At 32.9% G+C, this 26,424-nt stretch overlaps 1 pseudogene; it reads right to left on the bottom strand.

The window, feature by feature from the left end:
• Nucleotides 1–22,160, bottom strand: part of LOC116420541 — a 150,212-nt pseudogene extending 128,052 nt beyond the window's left edge.
• Nucleotides 22,161–26,424: the final 4,264 nt, after the last annotated feature.

The raw sequence follows: 26,424 nt of genomic DNA, 5'->3' as shown, positions 1-26,424 counted from the left end.
AATAACCCGGGAAGAGAAACAAAAATGCAGTTTACATTCATTTCCCAGTGTTTTTTTCTTTGGGTGTAGTTGTTTCTGTCCATCATTGATCAATTGAAACTGAATTAGGTCTCTTTGTCAAAGAAATCCACTTCCATCAGAGTACATGTTCATACACTGTCATTGTTAACATATATAACGATCTCTTGATTCTGTTCATTTCACGTAGCATCAGTTCATGTAAGTCTCTCCAAGCCTCTCTGTATTCACCATGCTGGTCATTTCTTACAGAACAATAATATTCCATAACATTCATATACTACAATTTACCTAACCATTCTCCATTTGATGGGCATCCATTCATTTTCCAGTTTCTAGCCACTAAAAACAGGGCTACCACAAACATGTTGGCACATACAGGACCTTTTCCGTTCTTTAGTATCTCCTTGGGATATAAGTCTAGTAGTAGCACTGCTGGGTCAAAGGCTATGCACAGTTTGATAACTTTTGGGGCATAATTCCAGATTGTTCTCCAGAATGGTTGGATTCGTTCACAACTCCACCAACAATGAATCATTGTCCCAGTTTTCCCACATCCCCTCCAACAATCATCATTATTTTTTCCTGTTATCTTAGCCAATCTGACAGATGTGTAGTGGTATCTCAGAGTTGTCTTAATTTGCATTTCTCTAATTAATAATGATTTGGAATACTCTTTCATATGAATGGTAATAGTTTCAATTTCATCATCTGAAAATTGTGTTCCTATCCTTTGACCAATTGTCAATTGGAAAATGGCTTGGTTTCTTATAAATTAGAGTCAGGTCTCTATATATTTTGGAAATAAGGCCTTTATCAGAACTTTAACTATGAAGATGTTTTTCCAGTTTGTTGCTTCCCTTCTAATCTTGTTTGCATTAGTTTTATTTGTACAGAAGCTTTTTTAATTTGATGTAATAAAAATTTTCTATTTTGTGATCAATAATGGTCTCTAGGTTGTCTTTGGTCACAAATTTCTTCCTCCTCCACAAGTCTGAGAGATAAACTATCCTATGTTCCTCCAATTTATTTATAATCTCGTTCTTTATGTCTAAATCATGGACCCATTTTGATCTTATCTTGTTATACAGTGTTAAGTGTGGGTCCATCCCTAATTTCTGCCATACTAATTTCCAGTTATCCCAGCAGTTTTTGTCAAATAATGAATTCTTATCACAAAAGTTAGGATCTTTGGGTTTGCCAAATGCTAGATTGCTATAGTTGACTATTCTGTCTTGTGAACCTAACCTGTTCCACTGATCAACTAATCCATTTCTTAGCCAATACCAAATGGTTTTGCTGATTGCTACTTTATATTGTAGTTTTAGATCAGGTACAACTAGGCCACCTTCATTTGATTTTTTTTTATTTTCATTAATTCTTTTGAGATTTTTTACCTTTTACTATTCCATATGAATTTTGTTGTTATTTTTTTTCTAGATAATTAAAATAATTTCTTGGAAGTCTGAGTGGTATAGCATTAAATAAATAGATTAGTTTAGGGAGTATTGTCATCTCTATTATATTCGCTTGGTCTATACAAGAGCACTTAATATTTTTCCAATTATTTAAGCCTGACTTTATTTGTGTGGAAAGTTTTTTTGTAATTTTGCTCATATAATTCCTGACTTTCCTTTGGTAGATAGATTTCCAAATATTTTATGCTGTCGACAGTTATTTTGAATGGAATTTTTCTTTGTATCTCTTGCTGTTGGATTTTGTTGGTGATGTATAAAAATGCTGAGGATTTATGGGGATTTATTTTATAACCTGCAACTTTGCTAAAGTTATGAATTATTTCTAATAGCTTTTTAGTAGAATCTCTGGGGTTCTCTAAGTATACCATCATATCATCTGCAAAGAGTGATAGTTTGGTTTCCTCATTACCTGTTCTATTCCTTTAATCTCTTTCTTGACTCTTATTGCCAAGGTTAGTGTTTCTAATACAATATTGAATAATAATGGTAATAGTGGGCAACCTTGCTTCACTCCAAATCTCACTGGGAAAGTTCTAGTTTTTCCCCATTGCATATGATGCGTACTGGTGGTTTTAAATATATGCTCCTAAGTATTTTAAGAAAAAGTCCATGTATTCCTATATTCTCAAGTATTTTTTTAGGTATGGATGTTGGATTTTATCAAATGCTTTTTCTGTATCTATTGAGATGATCATATGGTTTTTGTTACTTTGGTTGTGGATATAGTCAATTATACTAATAGTTTTCCTAATATTGAACAAGCCCTGCATTCCTGGTATAAATCCTACTTGGTCATAGTGTATTATGCTGGGCATGATTTTCTGTAATCTTTTTGCTAATATTTTATTTAAGATTTTAGCATCAATATTCATTATGGAGATTGGTCTATCATTTTCTTTCTCTGTTTTCAGCCTGTCTCGTTTAGGTATCAGTACCATGTCTGTGTCGTAAAAGGAATTTGGTAGGACTCCTTCAATCCCTATTTTTTCAAATAGTTTATATAGCATTGGAGTTAATTGTTCTTTAAATGTTTGGTAGAATTCACATGTAAATCCATCTGGGCCTGGGGATTTTTTCTTAGGGAATTGGTTAATAGCTTGTGCTATTTCTTTTTCTAAGATGGGACTGTTTAGGATATTTACTTCTTCCTCTGTTAATCTGGGCAAGCTATATTTTTGAAGGTATTCTTCCATTTCATTTAAGTTGTTGAATTTATTGGTATAAAGTTGGGCAAAGTAATTCTTAATTATTGCTCTAATTTCCTCTTCATTAGTGGCAAGTTCTCCCTTTTCATTTTTAAGACTAACAATTTGATTTTCCTCTTTCCTTTTTTAATCAGATTTGCAAAGGGTTTGTCTATTTTGTTGTTTTTTTCATAGAACCAGCTCTTCGTTTTATTAATTAATTCAATAATTTTTTTACTTTCAATTTTATTGATCTCTCCTTTTATTTTTAGAATTTCAAGGTTAGTGTTTGACTGGGGGTTTTTAATTTGTTCCTTTTCTAGCATTTTTAGTTGCAAGACCAATTCGTTGACCTTCTCTTTCTCTATTTTATGCAAGCAGGCCTCTAGAGATATGAAATTTCCTCTTATTACCACTTTGGCTGCATCCCACACATTTTGGTATGATGTCTCATTATTGTTGTTTTCTTGCATGAAGTTATTAATTATGTCTATGATTTGCTGTTTCACCCAATCACTCTTTAGTATGAGATTATTTAGTTTCCAATTATTTTTTGGTCTACTTTCCCCTGGCTTTTTGTTGAATGTAATTTTTATTGCATCGTGGTCTCAAAAGGATGCTTTTTCTATTTCTGCCTTACTGCATTTGAGTTTGAGGTTTTTAGGTCCTAATATATGGTCTATTTTTGTATGGGTTCCATGAACTGCTGAAAAGAAAGTGTACTCCTTTCTGTCTCTATTTCGTTTTCTCCAGAGATCTATCATATCTAACTTTCCTAGTATTGTATTTACCTCTTTGACTTCTTTCTTATTTATTTTGTGGTTTGATTTATCTAATTCTGAGAGTGCAAGGTTGAGATCTCCCACTATTATAGTTTTGCTATCTATTTCTTCTTGCAGCTCTCTTAATTTCTCTTTTAAGAATTTAGATGCTACACCACTTGGTGCATACATGTTTAATATTGATATTGCTTCATTATCTATGCTACCCTTTAGCAAAATATAGTGCCCTTTCTTATCTCTTTTAATTAGATCTATTTTTGTTTTTGCTTGATCTGAGATCAGGATGGCTATCCCTCCTTTTTTGACTTCACCTGAAGCATAGTAGATTTTGCTCCAACCTTTTACTTTTACTCTCCATGTATCTCCCTACTTCAGGTGTGTTTTCTGTAAACAACATATTGTAGGATTCTGGCTTTTAATCCATTCTGCTAACCGCTTCCTCTTTATGGGGGAGTTTACTTTGTTCACATTTATGGTTAAAGTTACCAATTCTGTATCACTTGACATCTTGTTAACCTCTGTTTATGCTTTTCTCCCTTCTTTTCCCCTTACCCTCCTTCCCAGTATTAAACTTGTGAGCACCACTTGCTTCTCACAGCCCTCCCTTTTTAGCATCCCTCCACCCACCTTAGAGTTCCTCCCCCTATCTTACTCCTTTCCCTCACAGTTTCTGTATTCCCTTCTGCTTAGTTTATTCCTTCCTTTTTCACTTTTCCCTTCTCACTTTTCAATGAGATGGGAGAAGTTTCACCATAAATTAAATATGTCTAAAATTTTTCTCTTAATGTCAATTCTGATGTCAGTAAGACATGCACTATATTCATCCCCCTCTGTTCTTTCTCTCAGATATAATAGGTTTACTTTGCCTCTTTGTGAGATATAGTACCCCCACTTTACCCTTTTTCTGATACAATGTCCTTTCCACCTCTAATATCTAGAACAAGGTTTACATTTATTTTTTATACATCTTTACAGCAGAAATACAGTTCTCAAGATTTCTTTTTACCTTTTTAGGTTTCTCTTGAGTTCTATATTTGCAGATCAAACTTCTTGTTAAGTTCTGGTTTTTTCATCAAAAATAGGTGAAAATTACTTATTTTGTTGAATGACCATCTTCTTCCCTGGAAAAAGATGTTCATTCTGGCTGGATAAGTTATTTTTGGTTGCATACCGAGTTCTTTAGCTTTTCGGAATATCATATTCCAGGCCCTTCAATCTTTTAATGTGGATGCTGCTAGATCCTGGGTGATCCTTATTGTGGCTCCTCTATATTTGAATTGGGTTTTTCTAGCTGCTTGGAGTATTTTTTCCTTCGTTTGAGGGTTCTGTCATTTGGCCACTATATTTCTTGGTGTTTTGATTTTAGGATCTCTTTCAGTAGGTGTATCGATGATTCCTTTCAATGTCTATTTTACCCTTTCTTTCTATGACATCTGGGCAGTTCTCTTTGGTAATTTCCTGGAATATAGTGTCCAGGTTCTTTTTTCCATCATATTTTTCTGGGAGTCCAATAATTCTCAGATTGTCTCTCCTAGACCTATTTTCCAGGTCTGTTGTTTTCCCAAGAAGGTATTTCACATTTTTCTCCATTGTTTGATTTTTTTGGTTTTGTGTGACTGATTCTTCTTGTCTTTTTGAGTCATGCAATTCCATTTGCTCGATTCTGATTTTCAATGAAGTATTTTCTTCATTCACTTTTTTATATCTTTTTTCTAATTGTCCAATTGTGTTGTTTTGTTCTATGGATTTTTTTTTTCCATTTCACCAATTTTGTTTTTTAGAGAGCCATTTTCTGTTTCCAGTTCACTAATCCTATTTTTCAAGGATTTGTTTTCTTTATCCATTCTGTCTTTAAGTGAGTGGGACGATTTCTCCAGACTCTTGCCAGACCTCCCTCTACTTTTCCAATCTTTCTTCTAGCTCTCTTGTGAGAGCCATTTTAATTTTTTCTATCAGAGTCATCTGTGCTGAGGAACAAATGATCTCCTTCTGTGGGGATTCACCTGGAGATAGTCTGCTTTTATTCTCCTCAGGGTTTAGAGTCTGCTCTCTGTCCGTATAAAAGCTGTCGATCATTAAGGTCCTTTTCAATTTTTTGCTCATTTTGTCAGAGAAGAATCAGAGACAAACTAGCAAAGAAAAAAAGAAAAAAACCCAAATGGAATCTGTTTCTTGGGGGTAGGGGCTGGGTGGTATTACCAATCTTCCTCTACAGATTGCAGGGGCAGCAGTGAAGCACTAGCCAGGCTGTGCTGCGCCTGTGCTTTGAGACTCTGAGAGAGTGCTGAGATGCTATGGGGGAGGGGTGGCCAGGTCCTGAGAGACTCCAGATGTTTGGGGTTGTATTCTTCACCTCTGGTGATTTTAGCTTCTCTGTTGGGCTACTGACTTGCTGCCAGACAAAGTATCCAATCCTGTAGCGAAACTTTCCCCGCAGAGATGGCTGAGATCACACCCCAACCCCCTCCGGTCTGCTCATCTGTGAGCTGCCTGCCAAGCTCTCACTACTGCTGCCTGCCCTCTGCCTCTGCCCGATCTAAAATCGTCCTGCCCTCCAGCAAAAACAGACCTTTCCTGTCAAATCTCAAGGATGTCTTATCTTGGTAAGTATTTGTGGGGTATTTTTCAGTCAGGCATTAATTCACAGGCTTGTAATGAGATGGATTCTGAGAGAAAATGAGGAGCTTACACAGCTGTGTGCCTCCTCGCTGCCATCTTGGCCAGAAAGTGACTGCTGCTTTGTAATCCAGTTTTAGGCCTGGCATAGTTAAACCACCTTCATTTGCATTTCTTTTTTTCATTAATTCTCTTGAAATCATTGACCTTTTGTTCTTCTGGATGAAATCTGTTATTATTTTTTCTAGGTATGTAAAATAATGTCTTGGAAGCTTGATTGGTATGAAACTGAATAAGTAGATTAATTCAAGTAGTATTGCCATATTTTTTATTCCCTCTGTCTATCCATGAACACTTGATATTTTTCCATATGAATTAGATCTGGTTTTATTTGTGTGTAGTATTTTGCACTTGTGTTCATATAGTTCCAGAATTTGTTTTGGCAGATAAACTCCAAAATATTTTATCAACAACTATTTTATTTTATTTTTTTATTATAGTTTTGTTTTTATTTACAAGATATATGCATGGGTAATTTTTCAATATTGATAATTACAAAACCATTTGTTCTAATTTTCCCTCTCCTTTCTCCCACTCCCTCCCCCAGATGGTGGTAGACCAATACATGTTAAATATGTTAAAGTATATGATCAAAAGTTATTTTAAATGGAATTTTTCTCTTTATCACTTGCTATTAGAAGTTGTTATTAATATATAAAAGTGCTGATGATTTATGTGGATTCATTATGTATCCTAATGTTGTGAATTGTTCCTAGCAATTTTTCATTTGATTCTCTAGGGTTTTCAAAGTATATCATCATAACACCTGCAAAGAATAATATTGAACCAGCCCTGCATTCCTGGTATAAATCCTATTTGTTCATGATATATTATTCTGGGAAGGACTTTCTGTAATCTCCTTGCTAAATATTTTATTTAAAATTTTTGCATCAATATTCATTAAAGAAATTTGTCTATAATTTCCTTTCTCTGTTTCTAGCTTACCTGGTATAGATATCAACACCATATCTGTATCATAAAAGGAATTTGGTAGGACTTCTTCTTGCCTATTTTTTCATATAGTTTTCATAGTATTGGAATAATTATTCTTTAAATGTTTGGTAGAATTTCCATGTAAATCCATCTGGCTCTGTAGATTTTTTTTTCTTAAAGAGTTGATTAATAGCTTGTTCAATTTCTTTTTTCAAAAAATGAGACAATTTATGTAATTTATTTCCTCTTTGGTTAATCTGGGAAATCTATATTTTTGAATGTATTCATCAATTTCACTTAGATTATCAAACTTACTGACATATGCTTGGGTAAAATAACCTCCTAAATAATGTTCTAATTTCCTCTTCATTGATGAAAAGTTCTCTATTTTCATTTTTGAGACTAACAATTTAATTTTCTTGTTTTCTTTGTCTAATCAAATTAACTAAAGTTTTATGTATTTTGTTGGTTTTTTCATAAAACCAACTCAGTTTTATTTATTAATTCAATAGTTTTCTTACTTTTAAGTTTATTAATTTCCCCTTTTATTTGCAGAATTTTAAATTTGGTATTTATTTTGGAAGGGTTATAATTTGTTCTTTTTCTACTTTTTTTAGTTGCAAGCCCAATTCATCGATCTTTTCTTTCTCTATTTTATTCAAGTAAGCATCTAGAGATATAAAATTTCCCCTAATAACCACTTTCACTGCATCCCACAAAATGTGGTATGTTGTTTTATTTTTGTTATTCCCTTGGATGAAATTATTGATTGTATCTACAATTTGTTGTTTCACTCACTCATTCTTGAGGATTACGTTATTTAGTTTCCAATTAATTTTTGGTCTATTTTCCCCTGGTCCTTTATTACATGTGATTTACATTGTGATCTGAAAAAATTGCATTCACTATTTTTGCCTTTCTGCATTTGACTTTGAGATTGTATGCCCTAATATATTGTCAATTGTTTATAGGTTCCATGTACTGCAAAGAAAAACAAAAAAGAATATTTCTTTCTTTCTCCATTCAATTTTCTTCCAAGTTCTACCATCCCTAACTTTTCGAGTATTTTATTTACCTCCTTAACATTTTGCTTATTTATTTTGTGGTTTGATTTATCTAGTTCCGAGAGCAAGTTTGAGATCCCCCATTAGTATAGTTCTGGGGTCTAATTCTTCTTGTGGTCTATTAATTTCGCCTCTAGAAATATGGATGCTATACCATGTGGTGCAAACACCTTTAGTATAAAGTAATATGAACTTCATTATTTATGGTATCTTTAAGTAGGATGTACTTTCCTTCTTTATCTTTTTTTAATTGTATCTATTTTTGCTTTTGTTTGATCGGAGATCAAATTTCAGCTGAGGCATAATATATCATGCTCTGCTCTCTTGTCTTTACTCTCACTGTATCACACTGTTTAAATGAGTTTCTTGTAAACAACAAATTGTAGAATTCTGCTTTTTAATCCAATCTGCTATTTGTTTCTATTTTAGGGGAGATTTCATTCCATTTATATTCATAGATAAAATTATTATCTTTGTATTTCCTGCCATCTTGTTTACCCCCAGTTATATTTTCTCTTCCTTTTCCTTCTTTCCTTCTTTCTCTCCTCTCTAGTATTTTGTCACTGATCACCCCCTATCTCAAATAGCTCTCCCCTTTTACATCCCAAATTCTTCTTTCTTATACCATTCCCTTTCTACTTCTGTTCTCCTTTCTATTAGCCTCCCTTTTTCTTTTTAATCTTCCCTTCATATATAGATATAGATATAGATAGATAAGACAAGCTTCTTTGTGAAGCTAAATGTGTTTGATGTTTTGGTTTTTTTTGAGACATACCTGATAAGAATAAGATTCGTACACTGTTCATCCTTCTCCCTTCTTTTCCTCAATTGCAATAGGTCTTTTTTCCCTACTCATGAGATGTAATTTATCCCATTTTATCTGTTTTCCTCTTCTTCCAGTAGAATCACTTTCCCCATCTAATTTCTTTTTATATCATCACAATAAAATCAAATTATAGCTGCATTCTCTATCCATAACAGACATACAAATCTAAATAGTTAAACATATCATCTTCCCATATAGGAACATAAATGTTTTTTAAGTTTTAAAAGAAAAAAAAATTTTTTTTCTTTTCTTTTTACCTTTTCATGCTTCTCTTGAGTTGAGTACTTGAAGACCAAATTTTCTATTCACTTTTGGTCTTTTCATCAGAAAAAGAAGAAATTCACCTGTTGTATTGAATGTCCATTTTTTCTTTCTCAGAAAGATGATCAGTGTTGCTGGATAGTTGATTTGTGACTGCAGTCCAAGTTCCTTTGCCTTTTGCAATATCAGATTTCATTACTTTTGATCTTTTAAAGTGGAAGTGGCTAGGTCCTGGGTAATCCTGATTGTGGTTCCTTGGAATTTGAATTGTTTCCTTCTGTCAGTTTTCAATATTTTCTCCTGGATTTAATAATTCTGAAATTTAGCTATGATGTTCCTTGAAGTTTTTATTTTGGGGGCTCTTTCAGGAGGTGATCAGTGAATTTTTTCAATGGCTATTTTACCCTCCAGTTCTAGGACATCTGGAAAGTTTTCCTTGATGGTTTCCTGAAAAATGATGTCTAAGTAAATGTTTTCATCATGGTTTTCAGGAAGTCAAATAATTCTTAGCTTGTCGTTCCTAGATCTGTTTTCCGGGCCAGTTGCTTTTCCAATGACATATTTTTTAATTTCTTCTATTTTTTTTGTTTGTTTCACTTGACTGATGCTTGAAGTTAAGTCATTAATTTCTATTTGTTGACTTTTAATTTTTAGTGTATTATTTTCTTCACTTAGCTTTTTTATTCTCCTTTTGCATTTGGCCTATTACATTTTTAAATGAGGTGTTTTGTTCATTGCATTTCCCCCCGTATTTCACAAATTCTGTTTTTCAACAAATAGGTTTCTTTTTCATAAATGTTTTGTAAAGAATTATATGCTTTTTTTATATTTCATCAGATCTATTTTTATGGAGTTTCCTTCAGATGATTTCTGCTTTTCCTTTTCCATATTCTTTTGTAAAGATTTCATGTCCTTTCCCCATTTTTCTTCTAACAATCTTTTAAGATACTTTTTTGAAATCTTCCAAGAGAGACTTCGTAAATGGGTACCAACTCCATATCAACCTTTGGGGCTTCATCTGTGGCCAATTTTCCTTTAGGACCTTCAGGATTTGAGGTTTGTTTTTCTCTTTTTCCACAAAAACTATCTATGGTCAGAGTTCTTTTTATTTTTTTGCTTATTTGTTTTAAAAGTTGAGGTCTATTCTTAAGGCAAAGGGGAGACAGCCACTTTAGTTTCCTCTAGGGCTAGTGATGCTGATTGACTTCTGGTTCTGGGTAGGCATGACCAGGTCCTGAATTCTGGGATTCTGGGGCTCACAATTTTCTATTTACTTTGGATGTCTTAAAGCAAATCTTTGAACCACTTTCTAGGAACCAGAAAAGAATAGCCTAAGAGCCTCCCAGTAGGTTCCCTGGTGTGTGTGTGCTGTAATCCCCTGGCTTCCCACCCCAGCTTCCTGTCCCAGGCTTTCTATGGTCTGCTCTTGGCAGCCTCTCCCCTGTCCCATTGAAACACACCTTTTCTAAAGTTGTTCCAAAATACCTTCATCTGGAAATTTGTTGTACTTCAGACATTTATGGATTCTGTCACTCCAAAATCAGTCCAGAGGCTTAATCTGCTATTAATCTGAGGGATGATCAGATGAGGTGCGATACAGATTTGTCTTGGTTTCAATACCTCAGTGTTTACTCTTATAGATCCTTGTGGTCCAAATATTTTTCTTCCTTTCTTCCCCTCACCCCTTCCCTTAGAGGGTAAGTCATCCAATATATAAACATATGCAATTCTTCTATACATATTTCAACAATTATAATGCTACACAAGAAAAATCAGATCAAAAAGAAAAAAAAAAGTGAGAAATACAAAAAGCATGCAAACAACAAAAAAAGGTGAAAATACGATGTTATGATTCACACTCAGTCTCCACAGCCCTCTCTCTAGGTGCAAATGGCTCTCTCCATCACAAATCCATTAGAGCTGGCCTGAAATAACTTCCTGTTTAAAAGAGCCAAATCTATCAGAAATGATTGTATAACCTTGTTGTTGCTATGTACAATGTTCTCTTGGTTCTACTAATTTCATTAAGCATTAGTTTATATAAGTTTTTCCAGGCATTTCTGAAATCAACCTGCTGATCATATAAAACTAGTTTAGTTTTATTTATTCAATAGTTTAATTAGTTTCAGTTTTTCTTAATACCTCCTTTGAGTTTCAGAAGTTCTAATTTGGAATTTAGTTCGGAGTTTTCAAGCTGTTTTTTTATCTAGCTTTTTTAGTTGCATGCTTAATTCATTGATCTCTGCTTTTCTATTTTATTCACATTGCTATTTAGAGATATAAAATTTCCCATATGAAAACCCATAGGTTTAGGTATTTTGTCTCATTGTTGTCATTCTCTAGGATGAAATTATGTTTTTTTCCTATGATTTGTTGCTTGATCCACTCATTCTTTAGAATTAGATTATTAAATTTCCAAATAATTAATATACCCATGTATTTTCCATAATTAGCATATCTTTGCCTGGCAGCTTATTGAATAAAAATTTTATTGGACCATAGTCTGGAAAAAAAGCATTTACTATTTCTTCTTTTTGGCATTTCATTGTAGGATCATTTATATCCTAATACATAGTCAATTTTTTGTGTAGGTACCATGTTTTGCTGAGAAAAAGGTATATTTCTTTTGTCTCTATTCAATTTTCTCCAGAGGTCTATCATATCTATGTTTCTAGAATTATATATAAAGTATATAGGATCCTTTATACTTTTGTGGCTAGATTTTCTGTTTGTGAGAGGTGAAGTTTGAAGTACCCCCCAATATAGTTTTGCTATCCATTTCTTCCTATGATTGGCTTAATATCTTCTACAAGAATTTGTATGCTTCACTACTTGGTGCACATCATTTAATATCATTACTACTTCATTATTTACTGTGAACTTTATCAAGATATGGTTTCTTTCCTTGTCTCTTTTAATTAGATCTATTTTTTTTTTTACTTTTGTTTTATCTGAGATCCGAATTTCTTCCCTTGATTTCTTTTTTCTTTTTTACTTCAGCTACAGCATAATGAATTCTGTTCCAACTCTTTACCTTTACTCTTTTTGTGTTTCTATTTAAGGTTCATGCCATTCAAGTTCATAGTTATGATTATGCATTCTCTATTTCCCTAAATCTTCTTTTCTCCCTTTTATGTCCCTTTGTTCTCTCTTTTAAACCTGTCCTTAGTAGTGCTTCATATTTTTGTATCCACCCCACCCACTTCCTTGTCTTCTATGACCCCTTACTTGTTCTCTTACCTTTTTCCCCTAATGTTGCTGCCCTCCCTTCTATCCAGCCCCTCTCTTTTCTTTCCCTTTTCTCCTCCTGTTTCTTTATTGGTTTAGATAAATTTCTATACGCAACTGAATGATTAAGTTATTCTCTCTTTGATGCTAAACCAGAGATTAAACTTCAGACAATGTTTATCTCCTTTTTTTTTTTTTTTTTTTTTTTTTTTTTTTTTTTTTTTTTTTTTTACTCTATTGTAATAGATCTTTTGTACCCTTTCATGGGACCTAGTTTATCCCATTATACACCCTCTTTCCTCTTCTCCCAGAACAATTCTTTATTCACCATTCAATGTGCTTTTTTATTTTTTAATATCATCACATCAATCCATTCACAACCACACCCTTTGTCCATATGATGCCCCCTCTGTCTGTACCAGTAACAGATACAGTTCTCAAGAGTCACACATAAAATTTTCCCATTTAGGGATGTAAACACTTTAATCTTTAAATTATATATATGAAGCTCACATTTGCTGAATAGATAATTCTTGCTTGTAACCCCTACTTCTAGTCCTTTTTCTTTCCAAATATGTATTCAAGGTCCTCTGATCCTTTAATGTAGAATCAGCCAGATTCTGAGCAATCCTTACTGTCCCTCCTTGATATTTGAATTGTTTTTTGTCTGGCAGATCGCAGTCTTATTTCCTTGATGTTGTAGTTATGGCATTTTGCAGCATTGTTCCTTGGGATTTTTCTATTGGAATCTCTTTCCAAAGGTGATTGATCAGTTCTTTCAATGTGTATTTCCCATTTTTATAGAATATTTGGGCAGTTTTTGTTGATAATCTCTTGAAGGCTCTTTTTTTTTTTTTTTTTTTTTTTTTTTTTTTTTTTTTTTGTTCATAGCCTTCAGGTAGACCAATAATTTGAACTTTTATCTTTCTTGGATTTATGTCCAATGAGGTATTTTCAAACATTTTTTCATTATTTTTGTTTTGTTTGGCTGATTCTTGATGACTCATAAAGTCATTAGCTTCAATTTGCCCAATTCTAGTTCCTAATATTTGATTTTCTTCAATTAGCTTTTGTATCTTTTTTTTCTATTTAGTTAATTCTACTTTTAGTCACTTCTTTTATTTTTAGAATTTCAAGTTTAGTTTTTGAATGAGGATTTTTAATTTGCTCTTTTTTGAGCTTTTTTTAGTTGCAAGCCAAATTCATTGATTTTCTCTTTCACTATTTTATGCAAGTAGGCCTCTAGAGATATAAAATTTCCCCCTTATTACCACTTTGGCTTCATCCCACACATTTTGGTATGATGTCTCATTATTTTCATTCTCTTGGGTGAAATTATGAATTGTGTCTATGATTTGCTGTTTCATACAATAATTCCTTAGGATGAGATTATTTAGGTTCCAATTATTTTTTGTCTATTTTCCCCTGGATTTTTATTGAATGTAATTTTTATTGCATTGTGATCCAAAAAGGATGCATTTGCTATTTATGTCTTTCTGCATTTGAATCTGAGGTCTTTATGTTCTAATATACGGTCAATTTTTGTAAAGGTTCCATGAACTGCTAAAAAGAAAGTGTATTCCTTTCTGTCTCCATTCAGTTTTTTTCCTAAAGAGCTATCATACCTAACTTTTCTAGTATTCTTTTTACCTCTTTAACTTCTTTCTTATTTATTCCGTAGTTTGATTTATCTAGTTATGAGAGTGCAAGATTGAGATCTCCCACTATTATAGTTTTGTTGTCTCTTTCTTCTTGCAGGTCTATTAACTTCTCCTTTAAGAATTTAGATGTTACACCACTTGGTGCATATATGTTTGATATTGATATTGCTTCATTATCTATGCTACCCTTTAGCAAGATATAGTGGCCTTCCTTATCTCTTTTAATTAGATCAATTTTTGCTTTTGCTTGATCTGAGATCAGAATAGCTACTGTTTTTTTGACTTCACCTGAAGCATAGTAGATTCTGCTCCAGCCTTTTATCTTTACTTAGTATGTATCACCTGCTTCAAGTGTGTTTCCTGTAAACAGCATATTGTAGGATTCTGGCTTTTAATCTAGTCTGCTATCCACCTCTGCTTTATGGGGAGTTTACCTCATTCACATTTATGGTTAAAATTACTAATTCTGTATTTCCTGCCATCTTGTTTATCCCAGATTATACTTTTCTTTCCTTTCCCCCTTTACTCCTTCCCCAGCATTAAATCTGAGCACTACTTGCCTCATGCAGCCCTCTCTTTTTAGGATCCTTCTCCCTCGTAAGAGTCCCTTCCCTTTTCTTAAACCTTTCCCTTAATTTCTGTGTTCACTTCTATTTAGCTTACTCCTTCCCTTTTCACTTTTCCCCTCCCACTTTTCAATGAGGTGGGAGAAGTTTCTCTATAAATCAAATATGTCTAATTTTTTTTGTCTTTGAGTCAATTCTGATGACAGTAAGAGTTACACTACATTCATCCCCCTCCCGTCTTTCCCTCAGATATAATAAGTTTCCTTTGCTTTTTTGTGAGATGTACTACTTCCACTTTTCCCTTTTTCTGGTACAATTTCCTTAATATCTCTAGCTTCTTTTATATAACATTAAAATCAAATTATACATGTATTCTTTATGTATACTCATAAAAAATATAGTTCCCAAGATTTCTTTTTATCCTTTTAATGTTTCTCTTGAGTCCTGTATTTGGAGTTCAAACTTTTTGTTTAGTTCTGTTTTTTTTTTTATTTTTTATTTTTTTGTCAAAAATAGATGGAATTCAACTATTTCATTGAATGTTCATCTTCTTCCCTGAAAGAAAATGCTCATTTTGGCTGGGTAAGTTATTCTTGGCTGCATACCAAGTCTTTCAGAATATCAGATTTCAGGCCCTTCAATCCTTTAATGTATCTACATTAAATGCTCAATCCTGAGTAATCAAATCTCTATATTTGAATTTTTTTCCTAGCTGCTTATAGTATTTTTTCCTTGATTTGACAGATCTGGAATTTAGCTACAATATTTCTTAGAGTTTTGATTTTGGGATCTCTTTCAGTAGGTGATTGATGAATTCTTTCAATTTTTATTTTACTTTCTGTTTCTATAACTTTTGGGCAGTTCTCTTTGATGATTTCCTGAAAAATAAGGCCTAGGCTCTTTTTTTATCATGATTTTCAGGAAATCCTGAAAAAAAAAAAATCTTTAGAGTTTTTCTTCTAGATCTGTTTTCCAGGACTGTTGTTTTCCCAAGTAGGTATTTAACATTTTTTCTATATTTTTATTTATTTATTTTATTATTTTATTATTTTGCTTGACTGATTTTTGGTGTCTCCTCGAGTCATTCATTTGTATTTGTTCAATTCTGATTTTTAATGAATTATTTTCTTCATTTACTTTTTTTCTTTCTTTTTGTAATTGAGTTTTTAAATGAAATGTTTTGTTCTATGAGATTTTTTTTCCATTTCACCAATTGTATTTTTTAAGCTATTTTCTTTTTCCAATTTACTAATTCTGTTTTTCAGATAATTGATTTCTTTATCCATTCTATCTTTTAATGAGTAACTTGACCTATCCATGCTCTCTTGCAAAGCTTCCCTTTCCTTTCCCCATTTTTCTTATAGATCTTTTTAAAGAGCCTTTTTGATTTCTTCTATGAGAGCTTTGTGCGATGGGGACTAGGTTATATCACTATTTGGGGCTTTATCTAGAGACTGCTTTTAGTCTCCTCAAAGTTTGAAGTCTGCTCTCTTTCGGTATAAAAGCTATTTATAGTTAGAGCCCGCTTTGCCTTTTTAATCATTGTGACAAACAAACACATAAAACCGACTGCAGTCTGCTTTTGGGGCAGTATGGTGTTAGCAAGCTTCCTCAACAGACAACAGGAAGTAGCAGTGAAGCAGCAATGGGAGAGCAATGGCTGTGCTGGGGTCAGTGTCTGCACTGGGATTAGCATCTACTCTGTGGTCAGTGTCTGTACTATAATCAGTGGTTGTGCACTGAGATGATGCCAAATCCCTCTTGGTGCTGGGTGGGTGTGGCCAGGTTCAAAGAAACTCTAGCATTTTGGGGATTATAATCTTTACCCCCTGTATTGATAGCTTCTCTGCTGATCTACTGGCTTGCTGCCAGAGCAGATTAACTGACACTGTGGTAAAGTTCTCTGCACAAATTTTCCATTGGCTAAGACCACACCCTGGCCCTCTCTGGTCTGCTCAGCATGAACTGTTTTCCGTGCTCTCACTGCCTACTTGCCTGATTTTTGCACTTGGCCTAGCTGTCCCCACTCACAAGCAAAAACAGACCTTTTCTGGAGAATTTTGAGATTATTCTGTTGGTCAAGGACTAATTCCAAAGTAGTTTTGTAAAAAAAAAAAACAAAAACAAACAAACAAACAAAAAAAAACAAGTAGTCTAAGCATAAAAGAGAGCTTATATAGATGCATGTATCCTCTCTGCCATCTTAGTTCCATACCTAATTCTACTTTTGAAGGTGTTTTCTTCAGTGGGTTGTTTTGGCATTTGGCCAATTGTATTTTTAAGGAATTGCTTTCCTTTTCCAAGCTATTAACTCTCCCTTGCATACCATTAAGATCTTTTTCCTTTTATTTTTTCTACCTTTCTTATTTTTTTTAAAGTATTTAGGTTTGAGACCACTTCATATCACTCTTTGATAGTTTTCTGGATATTTTGTCCTTATCTGAATTGGTGTTTTGGTCTTCCCTATCATCATCATAGCTTTCTATGATCAAGGTTCATTTCTGTTTCTTGCTCATTTTCTTTTCTTTTAGTATTTCCTCTTTTTTACTTTTATAGTTGAACTCTGCTCCTGTGTTAAAGAGGCCCTGTTCCAAGGAAATTTGGACTGCCCTACTGTTTTGTTCTGCTACTGAACCAATAACAAGGATCTCATTTGATGATCTGCTGTGATCAAGACCATCTCACTGGCTTTCTCTGACTGTATATGAACACTCCTTTCACTTCCTTTCCTTGAAGTTTTCCAATCTATCTTGAACTGGGGAGTGGTTTCATTCTGTCAGACTCTTTTCAGAGGTTTAGTTTCATGTCATTTTTGAGTGAAACTGGAAGAGCTCAGGCAGCTTCCTGGCTTCATGTCTTATACAAACTGATGCTGAGAAAAACAAGAAGAATCAGGAATACCAAACATAACAAGTACTGTTAACTCTACCAAAAACAAAACAAAACAAAACAAAAAAACAGCAACAATGTGCAATGATCAACTATGGAATACTTTATTGTTCTCAGTGGTTTGGTGATCCCAGGCAATCCCAATAGACTTTGGCTACAGAATTCCATCTGCATCCTGAAAAATATCTATGGAGACTGAATGTAAATTAATACATACTATGTTCACTTATTTTTTCTGTTTTTTTTTTTTCTCTCCCATGATTTTTCTCTTTTGTTCTGATTTTTCTCTCCCAGTATGATTCCTAAAGCAATGTGTATTGAAAATAAGAAAGATTTTTTTTAAAAAAGTTAATGCAATCTTAAGCTCAACTAAAGAGAGATAGTTCCTATTGTTCATTTGTTTCAGGCATGCCCAGATAATTATATATCTCTATTTGGGATTTTCTTGGCAAAGCTACTGGATAGCTGTCATATCCCTTTCAAGTTCATTTTGCAGATGGAACTGAGGCAAACAAAGATCTCAGGTCTTCCTGAGTCTAGGCCTAGTATTCCCTCCACTGCACAACCTAGATGCCTATGGTATCTAGGAATATATAATGATTGTTTTATTGTACTATAATCTTATTAGAGCTCAAATTACATATTTTGTTGTGTTCTTGTAATGTGATACCAAAAAAAAAGGTGTCAGTAAGCCAAAGAATATATAGAAAAAGGCAAATGAGATGTTGAAGTTCATGTCATATGAAGTTTAGTTGAAAAAAAATGAGGAACTTAATTGGGAGAAGAGTAAATACAAGAAGAGATATCTTTAAATATATTAATTGTTGTCATATGGAACACTTTAGGCTTCTCCCATTTAGTTCCAGAGGGCCAAACTGAGTACAATATATGAAAATTGCAAAGAAGCTTATTTAAGCTTGATTTGAAGAAAGTCTTTAGAACAATTACTACTGGCCCAAAGTTGAATATGACATTTAAAAACCTTCTTTAAGATCTTCAACCAGTATAATAATAATTTGTCTAATATGTTTGATTCATGGATTGCATTAAATGACTGCTGAAATTCCTTCTGATTCTCAAATTCAATGTGTATGTGGCAAAGAACATTACTCAACATAATTCCCTTATCATCTTTAAATTTTAGGGCAGTTGAGGCTTAGAGACAAGTGGGTTAACCAGAGTCAATTATAAAGTAAATGTCAGAGCTAAGACTCAAACATATGTGAGACAAATTAGTCTTTCTCTCTTGTACTAATAACTAATTATTGAATCAGAAGTGAGGATGTTTTTAGTATTTTTTGTTTTTGCTTTCCTATTTTCTTCTTCTTTATGCAGAAATCTACTAGGTAGGTAATCTTTCTTAAACATTTACTCAGGCCAAAATTTAATAAGACAGTAAAAAAAATAGGTTGGGCTAATAGGAGCATATATGCTTATTGTGTTTACTCAAAAAAGTCTGGGAAAATGTTGATTATCTCTTGTCAGATAAGCGATATAGAAATTGATATTTCTTTGAGCAAGACTTGGTTTATCCAAGTAATATAACCACAAGACCTTCATTGCAATATAGTTCAGCCTTTCATTACAATATTCATTCTCTTACTAGAGTTAATTATCATCTTTAGGGGTACACACTCTTTCAAATTCATATAAACTATGAGTCCACTGCCATGAGAGATCTTTGGCATTTGAGCAGACCACTGGCCTCCTTTTATTAAAATGCTGGCATCATTCATAAAATAACTAATAATTCAGAAATTATGCCTCTTTTTGAACATCACATAAACCCAATTCCGAATTCAATATTCTAGTCTCTACATTATGTTTTCTTATATTTGGGAAAGCAATTTGATCAACAAGTACTGGTAACTCTTTAAATTTTCTCAATATTATTTTAACATTGGATTATAGTATATTAAATTTAATAATGGAAGAAGACTTAGAGAACTTCTAATCCAATGCCCTCATATTAAAGAAAAGGAAAATGTTGCCTAGAGAAGTTAAATGATTGTCCAATGACACATAGGTAAAAATTGACAGATGAAATAGTTAATCATAAGACCATGACTGAAAAGAAGCAGTTAGGCAGCACTGTAGAAAAAGTACTAGGCTTGGAATCAGGGAGTTCTGAGTTTATTATCCATTTTCAGATACCTACAAACTGTAAAACCCAGAAGTCACTTGCCTTCCTCAGTTTTCTCAACTGTAAAATGAGGATAATGATAACACATAGTTCCCATTGTTCCTGTAAGGTTCAAATGAGTTATTTGTAAATTACTTAGCATAATGCTTGAGACATAGTGCATTAAAATGCTTGTGGTGTTTTTCATCATAAAAAGTTTTTTTTTTTTTAATCATTTACTACATAATTTAACTTTATTATTCTCAACCATGATATTTTAGTCTTACTATGAATTTTTGAGTTTGAAAACCAAAGAAATAAATAAAAATATCATAATATTGATATTAAAATCAATACATTGAGTTTTGGTAAAGAATAGAATTAGTATGAAAATTTAGAAATCTATTTTAATGATTAATTTGTTAGAAAGTATTATCTATGGGGTTATTTTCTAATATTGTCAGAGATCAAGTTTTCTCAGGACCAGAGCTGTCTCTGGAAAAATTATGTATCAAAATGTTTCATTATTAGCACCTCATATAGAAATCTATGCTTTTTTCCCCTTTCTGGTGACTCCTCTTTTCATCCATTACCAGTGCTTGCAATAACACCCCTTCTCTCCTTAAAAATAACATAATCTGTACTTGCTTGTCACTAAATATAATGACACTGAAAAAAAAAGACTTTTAAAATAGAATATTTAGGAAGGAAATTAGTTAATCTTTTCAGTTATTTGACATTCCAATGGATCTATCTCTATTTATATATACATCTCATTCATGAAAGTAATACTTCCATCATTATAAATAGTAATTTATCCACTTATAACTTACGCATTGTATTTTTTGTCCTTGTTGTCCCATAAATTTTACTTTGAAAATCTTCTCAATGTGCTATGGGGTTTTAATATCTCAAAGGTACTAGTTCAACTTTAGGCATATCTAAGCATTATCAAATAATCTTGTCACAATATGATCCTATCTACTCTTTTTTTGCCCATTTAGATATTCCCTAGATAATTATTTTACAAAATTTCATGTGGTTATACATAATTTTGAATATGTTTCAGATTACTTACAACCATCATGGTCTTTGTATTTACTCAGAATTTTGATTTTGTTGAGATTATAATGCTTCTTAATGTATAGGCAGAATTATTTGGGGGGGGGGTAGGACCATTGAAAATTTTATATCATTTTCAACTGGCTTCTGTGTTCCTCCTATTCAATTCTGAATTCATCATCAATGCTTGTCCAATATGCACACACTGTTTTTCTAATTCCATGGACTGCCAATTCAACCTGACGTTATAGAAAATAGGAATTTTTCATTCATATCAATTTTAATTTATGCATTATTAAGTTACTTTTAAAAAGTAATAGATCTTATTAAGGAGTGCATATTTTAGGGCGTAATATAACTAATACTTTGCGATCATCAAACAAATATCTGGACTACTTCAACAAGTATAAGAATGACAACAACAAAACTTTAGCAAGTTTACATCTTTCTGTTTTTTTGCTCAATTGATATGATGAATCAGATACTGAATCAAGTTATGTCTTTGGTTGCTTTTAACAAAAAAAAATCATGTATGATTTAAATATATACATAAAAGACACTTCATTATATATGGATCTTTAAGTTTTTTTTTTTTTTTTTTTTCTAATGAAACAAACCTTTTGGTAGCTGTATAAGCCATAAACAAAGCAGGATCATATTATAGTCTCTATAATTTTCATCAATAACTTAACTATGCTTGCATTCTATTAGAAAAAATAGCTAAAAATAATCTATTTTTATAGTTTCATCAAAGATATATGATACACATGTAGATCATTTATAAAAACTTTATAGAAATGTTAAAAAGTGTACATAAAATATTTTTATCTAATTATCTAATTTTCAAAGAATCATTTGCATCTTTGAAATACTGTACTGCATTTTCTAGTTGGTTAATTTTTTTTATACTTTTCTTATTTTCTTAGAGTTTTAACTTTTCTTTTTAGCTTTTCCTCAGTGTCTCTCATTTGAGTTTTAAATTCTGTTTTGTTTTTTTGTTTTATTTCTTCTATAAATTCTTTCTAAGCAGGAAGTCATTTCACATTACTCTTTGGGATAGAAATGGTTTTGTTTGTTTGTTTGTTTTTTACTGAAGAGTCCTCCTCTGAGGATGAACCCTCATCTTCCCTATTCCCATAATACTTTCATTGGTGGGATTCTGTCTTCTATGCCAATTCATTTTGTAAAAATAAGCAGTATTAGTGTAAGCACCTTTAGTTGTGGAGTTAGAGGATGGTACCTCAGCTTCTCTTTCATTCTCCACTCTGACCAAGAATCCCAAACCAAGAGCTTTGCTCTGTTGCAAGTGCTCACAGCCATCAGCGTCCCTGTTTCACTGTCTCTGCACTCACCACCTACTGTTTCTGCTAGCCCAGTGAGAAGTGTCAGCAGCACAGCTGTACTTGGCATTCCCAATCACCCAGGTTGATTGAGTGCAGTTTTCCTAGATTCAAACCCAGGCTCCACAAAGAGATTGGGAGATGCAAATCTCTTTGGGTCCTGATAAAGCTCCAGCCATACCCAGTTAGCATTAGGATCCCCACTAGATGTTTCTAAGGAGCTAACACAGAGGCATTTGGATTCCAAACAAGTTAATCCCCATACTAGGGTTTTTCTTCAGATTTTCTCAGATTGTATTAGGACAACCCAAGCCTTCTTGGTTTTTTACCAGTCTATGTTCACTTTGAGGTACAAATTTCTTCTATTTGTGGGGAAATTTTGAGAGCTTGAAATTTACCAACCTAATCCACCATCTTCCCAGAATCCTCCCCCAGACAAAAGCTAAATGAGGAATTTTGAAAATCTTCTGAGTTGACCTCTCTTATTGAATGAAGGCTTTGTTTTATGCATCCATTGTTTAACCATAGCTTAATAGTTTGGAGGATTAAGGCTAATGAGAATCTCATAGTATGATTATCCTACTAATGAGCTTTTTTGGGTGTGGTGAAGAGTGCAGCTAGATAAGAAATGATAAATATCACAAACTTGATTGTTAAGGTTCAAGTTATTGTAGCTAAATTCACATGTTTATTCTCTTTGGGCTTCCTTTTAATTTCCATGTGGTTCAAAACAGTTCATAGTCTGAGTAAACATTTACAATACATTTACAAATCTTGATTTGTAAATTGACTTTTTTATTAGCAAGTTGATAATTGTATGTTGAACCATAATGTTTATTCATTTTTAAATTTTTTTGTTTAGAGCTTACTATATCTAGGCCACTCAACTGTCTTTGGAAGTATTATTGATATTTAAATTACTGACTTTAACTAGTTTACAACTCTTCAATTTCTTTAATTTTTTTAACTAACTTTTCTCCCACAGTGCTTATAATAACCTTGAAGTAAGTCAGCCTATCAATCAATAATTTTTAAGAATTTAATTTATGCTATACATTTTCACATGTGCTGAATATTTATAAAGAGACAAAGGACAATATCTGTCTTCAATGAGGTCAGAGTCTCACAGGAGAAATAAACAAATCACAAAATATATAAATCATACATAGTAAAGAAAAGGGGGGGGGGGGTAGGAAAAGCTTCCTGTAGAAAATAGGAGTTTAGTGTGGCTTAAAGAAAAACAGGGAAGTAAAAAAGAGAGAAATGAGGTTGGAGAACATTTGAGATACTAGAAAGAACTAGAGACTATTTTCAAATCTAAGAAATAGAATACATTTTTGTGGAACAATTAATACACCAGTGACCCTGGAATTAATTTTAAATAGCAGAGAGTTAGGAAAATTTTGTATTTGATCCTGGAGGAGACAGGGAGCCTATTGAAGTTACTGAGTATAATTGTTGGTGGAATTGTGAATACATCCAGCCATTCTGGAGAGCAATTTGGAGCTATGCTCAAAAAGTTATCAAACTGTGCATACCCTTTAATCCAGCAGTGTTACTACTGGGCTTATATCCCAAAGAGATTTTTAAAAAAGGGACCTGTATGTGCAAGAATGTTTGTATCAGCTCTCTTTGTAGTGGCCAGAAACTGGAAACTGAGTGGATGCCCATCAATCGGAGAATGGCTGAATAAATTGTGCTATAAGAATATTATGGAATATTATTGTTCTATAAGAAATGACCAGCAGGATGATTTCAGAAAGGCCTGGAGTGACTTATATGAACTGATGCTGAGTGAAATGAACAGGACCAAGAGATCATTATATAGTTCAACAACAATACTATATGATGATGTGTGGTCCTCTTCAACAATGAGATAAAGCAAATCAGTTCCAATAGAGCAGTAATGAATTGAACCAGCTACACATAGTGAAAGAACTCTGGGAGATGACTCTGAACCACTACATAGAATTCCCAATCCCTCTATTTTTGTCCGCCTGCATTTTTTATTTCTTTTACAGGCTAATTGTGTACCATTTCCAAGTCCGATTCATTTTGCACAGCAAAATAACTGTATGGACATGTGTACATATATTGTATTTGACTTATACTTTAAAATATTTAATATGTATTGATCAACCTGCCATCTGGGGGAGGGGATGGGGGAAGGAGGAGAAAAGTTGGAACAAAAGATTTTGCAACTGTCAATGCTGAAAAATTACCCATGCATGTATCTTGTAAATTAAAAAAAAAAAATATATATATATATATATATATATATATATATATGAAGTTGTTGAGTATAGAAATGACATAGTCATATAATATTTTAGCAAAATAACTTCACTGACTAAATGGAGAATAATTGAATAAAGGAATGATGTGAGGGAAAACAAACCCCAATACCATATTGCAATAGTTTAGCTGTGAGGTGATAGAGAGTTGCACCAAAGTTTTAGCAATTTCAGCAGTGAAAAGGGATTATTCCAGAAGTACTATAATTGGTCTTGACAATAGATTAGATATGAATGAAGGAGGAAGAGAAGTGGTGAGTAATTGTGAGGATGGCAGGTAGGTTTTGAATATAAGGGACTGGGAAAACTGAATTGTTCTCTATGGTAATAGAAAAAGTAGAATTTGGGAAGGAGTTGTGAGAGATAATGAGTTCCATGTTGTGTTTAAAGTATCTACTCAGAATCCAGTTTGAGAAGTCTGAAAGACAATTGAAAATATCAGGTCGAAAGAAAGGAGAGTTTGGGGCAGGATAGACAGATTTGAGAAAGATAAGCATAGAGATGAGCAGATGAGATTACTAAGTGAAGAAATATAAAGGAAAAAGAGAAAAAGGTACTGAATGGTATCTATGAGACTATTAGAAAAGATAGTTTGAAGTTTTGATCTTGATTATGATCCAGGAAAAGTAGATATGAGGAGAACCCTGAGAGTGTGATACCCCCACAACCTTGAAAGAAGAGAATTTCGAGGAGAAATTGGTCAACATTGTTAAAGACTGCAGAAAGGTCAAGAAGAATGAGGATTGAAAAAATTCCATTGGTTTTGGCAAGTAAGTTATGACTGGCAACTTTAGTGAGAATACTTTTACTGGAATTATAATGTTGGAAGCTGAAATGTAAGGGATCAAGAAAAGAGTGAGAGGCAAGAAAGTTGAGATATCTTTTGTAGATGGTCTTTTCATAAAGTTTAGACCCAAAGGACAAGAGTTATGGAACAATAATGAAGGTGGATAGATTAAATAAGGATGTTTTGAAGATGTTTATATGAAATAAGGAATGAGCAAGTAGATGGAAAGACTAAAGATAAATGCTCTTTTGATTTATTTAACAATTTCCATGTTTCTTTACATTTTATTTCTAAAGATGTCAATAATGATATGGTTCAATGTCTTCAACAGAAAGTCAACTCAGCTGAAGGACTGGACTATTATTGGGAGAATATGGAGGAAAATTTTATATTTTGGACATTATAAAAATGTGACTCAGTCTCTTTTATTTGTCATTCCATTTTACCAAAATCATGAAATACAATAAAGCTTCAAGTAGAAGAGATGCAGCTTAAATGTCAGAGAAATAACTTGATCCAAGGTCTTCCTGACTCCCAGGCCAATTTTCCATCCATTAAAACAAGAGTTCTTATACTCCTTTTTGTCATAGAAATTTGGTAAAGCTTATTCCCTTCTCAGGAATATATACACACACATACGTGTTTATATATGTGTGTAATTTTAGTAAGAAGGAAGAAGACCAGATTGTTTCTTTCAGTTTTAATCTTCTAGCTGAAGAAAAGAATGAGATTCTCTAGCATCACTTTGTCTGAGAATATCAGTGACAATCAAAACAAATCATCTCACTGATTGTGAAACATAAAGTCATTTATCTGGAATTGTTGAGGAAATAGTAAATCCAATTTTGCATTTGCAAGGTAACTTACCATGAGTTCAGCTGAAGTAGCAAAGGATTTAAAGTCATATTTGGCCAAGTTAGGCTCTATTTGGTCTCTCTTAGTTGTAGCATTTCTAAAGGAATTTGAAACTTCAGGGAATACAGTTCATTCACTCTTGGCAGAATACCACTTCCTGTTTCAATGAAAAAAGTCCCAAAATTCTTCTTGGATGATTTCTCTCTCCTAACATGATTCATAAAGCAATGTCTATTAAAATAAATAAATTAAATTAAGAAAAATTTTAAAAAGATAAATTATACCTAATCTACTTCCATAACCCTCTCCCATTTTTTCCCTACTTATATATGGTACAAATGAACTGGTCTTCACATTCTCTTCCAAACATAGTAGTTGGTTTTCTATCTTATTTCTTT

This window comes from Sarcophilus harrisii, chromosome 1 (genome assembly GCF_902635505.1).
Source record: "Sarcophilus harrisii chromosome 1, mSarHar1.11, whole genome shotgun sequence".
Classification (NCBI taxonomy): domain Eukaryota; kingdom Metazoa; phylum Chordata; class Mammalia; order Dasyuromorphia; family Dasyuridae; genus Sarcophilus; species Sarcophilus harrisii.
This window is presented reverse-complemented; position numbering and strand designations above follow the sequence as displayed.